This window comes from Berghia stephanieae, chromosome 1 (genome assembly GCF_034508935.2).
Source record: "Berghia stephanieae isolate SIO BIC M18660-M18661 chromosome 1, UCSD_Bste_1.3, whole genome shotgun sequence".
NCBI classification, from domain to species: Eukaryota; Metazoa; Mollusca; class Gastropoda; order Nudibranchia; family Aeolidiidae; genus Berghia; species Berghia stephanieae.
Window position 1 is genome coordinate 89,857,206 of NC_088360.1, and position 6,000 is coordinate 89,863,205.

The 6,000-nt window shown below is 35.7% G+C and overlaps 1 protein-coding gene across 3 annotated transcripts in view; it reads right to left on the reverse strand.

Annotated features, from left to right (window-relative positions):
* The window catches only part of LOC144961022 (transcription initiation factor TFIID subunit 8-like), a 43,097-nt gene extending 37,097 nt beyond the window's left edge, over window positions 1-6,000 (reverse strand). For 2 of the 3 annotated variants that reach the window (XM_078894369.1, XM_078894374.1), the window contains exon 1: window positions 5,854-5,978. The gene's annotated coding sequence lies outside the window, so the exon portion shown is untranslated. Of the gene's footprint in view, window positions 1-5,853 lie in introns of all 3 variants that reach the window. The other variant, XM_078894365.1, reaches the window with a different exon arrangement.

Here is a 6,000-nt window from a genome sequence, read left to right on the forward strand (position 1 = left end):
AATTGCGATTTAATCCTATTTTATTTGCGGGTGAAAATCATTGACATTGCACTTTGTTTGGTAAAAATCGGTAAAAAATTACGACTTTGGTGATGAAAAATGACTTTGAAGACCATTATTGTAAACTTTAAAAAATATTATGAATAATTTATAACTCCCTTATTTGTGGGTCGATTGTGTCATTCGAGGTCTCAATTTTATTGTAATAAAGAGATAGGAACTTCAGAGTTATTTTTTCTGATGCGAAATTATTACTTTGTAATTTTAGCACCAAGAAATATAGTCTGTAAATAAATTTGTTACACCTCTTTGATAGACCGCCGGGGTCCGTTCGTGTAGAATTGTGAATCAAGCATCTCAAAGTCTTCGACCAATCACAGGCTATCTATCCAGCTGGCCGAAACAAAGACGCTTCTCCCCGTCGATGTGTTACGCTATTGTTATGCAAGGAATATAACACCTTATGGAGTAGGCCTAAAAGCTAAAATCTAAAAGTAAAAAATATAATTCTGAGGAATTTGAAAGTCACATTGCTGAAATCAGCTTGAAAAAAAGAAGTACAATGGTCTTTGTTTCATAAAAATCGGTTGAAAACCAACTGTTTTACGAATAAATTTGATTTTAAAAATTGCTTTTGTTTATTTTAGCTTTTTTTAGCAACTTTTTTATTTATCGGCAGATTTTCTTGATTTTTATATCATTCTTTATATCTCAATGAGACGAGATCAGTGATATACTTTGTTTGTTTCAAATGTAACTAGAACGTAATTTGGCTTTTTTACTTATTGACCATGCCTGGATAATTTATTCAACAACGTGGCTATGTGACGCAACTATTCCATGGCCGTCTTCCACTGCATCGACGATGATTCAATTCATTGTTGACGGCTGTTGACACGTGAGCTGCCAGAACGACCAATCGTTGAAGGGTCAAGATGCTCAGTAGCCAATCGTTCTTCGGTCAAAAAACTTATGAACTCACGAGAACAAAAGTTTGAAATTTGGTGATGGACGGACCTATGAAATCGTTTCTGGGAGGAGTTTAGCCATGAGTGACCGTAGAAAACGAAAAGGCGACTACAGATATCAAAGAGTAGGCTTATATCATCATGATTGACATGGCCATATAGGGAACTCATTATCTACTCCCCCAAAAAGAATCTGAACACGAGAGGGTTAACCAATTAAACTTCAAAATATTGGTGTCGGTTTCGGTCGGGTTGAACCGTGCTGACAGCAGAATCCCGTTGTCGGATTGTGTCGGGTTGACCGTTAGCGATGACGTCAGTGTGTTGTCGGGTTGAACGCTAGAAGGTTAATGGAATGGGCTCGTCATGACAAACAAATGTCTTGTGATGGCGGAGCTTGTCGGTCATGAGAGAGAGAGTGAGTGTGTGTGTGAGAGAGAGAGAGAGAGAGAGAGAGAGAGAGAGAGAGAGAGAGAGAGAGAGATTAACTCCCGTATTCAGATTTCCAACATGATTCCTATAACTATATCTCAAGCAATCCAGTCTAAATTCTAAATGCCTGACATGTCACCCTCCTTACGTCCAGTACCACTAAAAAAGCAGTCACAAGAGAGATGATGATGATCAGGTGAGAATATTGAGAAGGGGGGGGGCTAAGCTGATTCTACCTGTTGGTACAGGGGTGAGAATAGCGAGAAGGGGTGGCGGCTTGGGTACGCCATTGTTGGAAAATGCAGGAGTGAAGTGAGAATAGCGAGAAGGTGCCACTACCTCTATTCTCACCCAGGATGAGAGGTCGAATGTTTTTCTATTCTCACCCAAGATGAGAGCTCGACTGTTTTTCTATACTCACCCTGAATGAGAATAGAGGCAGCCTTTGCCTTTCGAGAAATAGTCACTTCGACTTCAACTTCAATTAAAAAATTGAATACTCTGCTTCTTCTCTGTCTCTATGCCATGCCATGCAACTAGAGACAAAATTCAAACCGTTTTATCAATGAATGGGATGATACACTGCATCATAGTGAAACCATATTTTATGCGGTCATATTCATATAAAAACTGAATTTTCATTTAAGTGCCTACTCTAGTCTTCAGTCTAAAACAGTGAGCCTATCGGCATCGGCATCCGCGGCCATTGGGAGTTGGATTTATCAAAGTAGGCAGTTTAGTGAGCAGCAGCAGTGGCAGTCAAATTTTGACCCAACTCGCCCATAGGAAAGTTGTGACTGGAAATTGCCGTTCGCGTTTTGGGGGGTTCAATTAAAGATGCATAACTTCGTTATAAAGAGGAATATCGCAGATATTTTGGTATCATTATTTTCATCTTTCAATTTCCTTTTAAATGGTGCCAATTAAGGAAAAATCCATTAATAATTCCAGAAGTTATATGAAGTTAAAATTTGGCAATTTTCAAATGCATTTATTTTTTTATTTACCGCGTGTGTTTTTAAAATTTAAACGCTTGTTTTTAGAATAACATCTAAACTTTATTCATGCCAAATTTCAGGGCTCTATATCGATGCGCAGACACCTTTTAACTCTGCGCCGAAATGCCTTGTTTACATTATCATAATTATCTTCTCATCATGGCTGCCGGGCGATATCGATATTCAGATCGATATTTTAAATTTAGTTATGTAGTATTATGTTAAATTTAGTCCATAATATTTTCAGTACTATTATTTACTATTTTCTTATTTTGAAATACATACTTTCCAACTTTATTTATAGGCATTTTATAGTTTTTGTTTTAAAAGTTCGTATATTTCTTCTCTTTGTGAAATCCGATATTAATAATATCGATATTTTAAAAATACCAATTGCTTTAATTTTATTTTATTTTACTTTGCCATCAAGTCATCAAGTTTCTTTCCCATATGTTTAGATATGTTTGTTATCATTTGTATCCATATTCTAAAGGCCTTAGCCTTAATAATTATTATGGTAAGAAGTTCTATTAGTTTTGACACCCCATACATTGAGAGAGAAAGGGGGGAGGGGGGGGGATAAAATTATATTAATTGTCAGTTCAAATGATGTAATAGCAATAAACCCAAAGTGGTTCAGCATAATTTTTTAAAGTATTAAAAGCCAGAACTTTCCTTCTAATGATAATAGGGAATCTGTTTCAATTTATTTGAACTTTTTCAATCTACCATTTTATTTATATGCAATTAAATTGCCATAGGTAAAAATAAACTCATTATGTCATTTCACAACATGTTTATATCTTTTCATTTAAATACTCTCAAACCCTTTTTTATTCTCTATGTATTAATTAAAAGAGGGTAATTATTTGCAATTGTTTCAGTGAGATATTGGGGATAAATCCAAAAGTGATAGAGCAAATTGTTTCTTACGTCTAGCCGAGTTTTTGATTATGTAACATTTGCGTCATATTATGTAATAATGTGTTAATTTGAACTGTTTATCTTCCTCTTTATTAATGTAAATGCATTGTCCTTGATAAGACAAACATTTTGGTTTACAATATATGATAAGAACTCCATATAGAGAGGTGGGCCTTTGGCCTACCAACCTCCGCTGCACGTCCAACTCGCCTTGAGCATGCATTCACGTAAAATATAAAGATTTTTTTTTAAAACCTACCTCTGTTTCAAAAACTAGCATCTTTCACCTTTCTAAGAAACATTTTGATTTTTCAGAACTTTAGTTCGTTAAAAAATACCGGCCAATCTGACCCGTTGAGTCGAATGAAAACGAAATTTTGTTGTTTACACGGTTCAAAGGAAATGCCGTAAATAAGCTTTCATGGACTTCCTGTGTTGTTTTTACAGTGTCACGTGACCGTTTTGAGAAATTTGTCGTCTGCTACAAATAATTAGACCGGTAGGGGGTAGGTATTTTCGTTGGAGCAGAGAAAAAGTGAGTATTATTTCTTGGACTTGTAGAGAGGCCTAGGGTCCACCAGCAGTCAAGTTTATTGAATAAAAGAAAAAAAGGCCTTTTTACTGCACTAATGCACCAAATTGCATACCTATCTATGGACACTTTGTTCCGTATCTTTTTCCCAATAAACTTTTTTAAAAACCTGGGGCCAGGGTTGCTAGTTTGGCCTCCTGGTGGCCAAATTTGAGAAATTTGGCCTTTTCCCAAGCCATTTGGCCTCCCAAAATTTGGTTTGGCCACTTGGCCTCCTGTAACCAACTTTTTGGCTTCCTCTGACTTTCCCCGTTATATCGTTTTACTCTGGTACCGGTAAAACTTATTTTATTTGGCAATCTAAATATCTAAATGCAACACGTGCTAACGCCACAGATTGCATTTGCTAATGCTTCTATATATACGAATTTTCCTTATCCTATCTAAATTGTTTAACAAATCTAACAAATCTTCGCGAGGCTAAGGTGGGTTTGGTGGTATTTGGGCTCCTGCTGAGGAATCTGGCCTCTTGCTATAGCTAGGCACTTTGATAACTCCAGTCCAGTGGCCGCCGATAGGCTCACTGTAAGGTGAAACTCGTTTTTTGGAACTTTATTTTTGACCCTTTACTGTTTTGGTCACCATGGCATTATTTGTGAACCTATGTGACTAACTTTGGTATCATTATAAAGGGCACAAAACAAGCTTTCTAACGGTGTATTTAATTCTTAATTCCTGATTGTATTTCTCAGAAAGCTTATGTAATAAAAATTTATAAATTTTTGAATTATAAGAACTTTTTAAATTATGGATACATTTTAATTATACTTCATACATCGATAGACAATTAATTGAAGAATATCTCTGCCAAATTTCATCAAAATTGATACAGTCGCTCATTATTTTATTTTTTCCGCCATCAACCCCACTTTTTAGGACAAAAACCTCATATTTTTCCCCCTTTTCATTTATCCTTAATTTTTTCCATACTTTCTATCCATAAAAATGATTTATATGAAAATAAAGCTTATTTTCTGACCATTAAAATGATACCTAACACTTGCCAATTATTTTTTAATTGAAACAAAATTACTGAAAACAATAAGTGGGCCATGTTGACTGTAAAACTCAAAATTTCCCGATCGCCGCGAGATGCTGGTTTTGAGGCAGCAGTGAGATCACAGATTCTCTCTGTAAAATTGGCAAAAAATTTCAATAGAAAAATATAAATAACTCTGGAACCGTAGGTCGTAGAGAAACAAATAAGGTATCAAATTTTATGTTTTTTCAAGTCCCATCCCCCTGACTGAGTCAAATCAAGATATTTTGAGTTTGAAAATTTTATCAAAGTGCCTACTATAGCTAGTTTGGTCTCTTACTCAAAAATGATCTGGCAACCCTGCCTGGCTAGGCGGTACCTTGATAACAGAAACGATACCCACACGATTTCGCGAGGAATTAATCATGAAAACAATTAGGATATAATTTCAACACAACTTTTGAAATTCATCAAGGATTGTCCATTACCGAATGTTTTTTGATAGAAAACAAATGCATCTTCAAATCTAAACTGCTTTTGACGGTAAGCGGTAAGTTTTTTATTGATTTTTCGGTCCAAACGAATGATTTATCCTGGTATAGAAGCTAAGTATAGGTAACACCGGCGCAGCTCTCTATATTGACTGTTTTAACCATTTTTTATTAACACGCGATTTCGGTCACAACTTTGCAATGGTAATTTTGGGGTAAAAACGGTCTGAAATTTCAGACTTTGAACTGCCGTGGCTACATTTCTAATCAAGATAGAAACAAAATTCAAACTGTTTTGTAATCTGTGTTGCCAGCTCTTTCATATGACATTGGCTTGGTTTCTAGTGTGCGAGTGCAGTGTGAGGTACATTTAGAATTTCTATTAAACTCCCTAATCAAAGTCAAAGTAGTGCCTAACTTTTCGCGACCACTTTTTTTTTCACCCATATCAAATCCTTCAGCGTCATACCTTTTACTTGATTATGTTGTGTATAGTTTGTTCGATCATCTCAATCACAGGTTTTATTTTTCAACAGAAAAACGAAGAGTATGATGAGCAATTTAGCATTGGACCTGAGGGAACAAACGCCAATTCAGGGTTGCCAGATTATTTTTC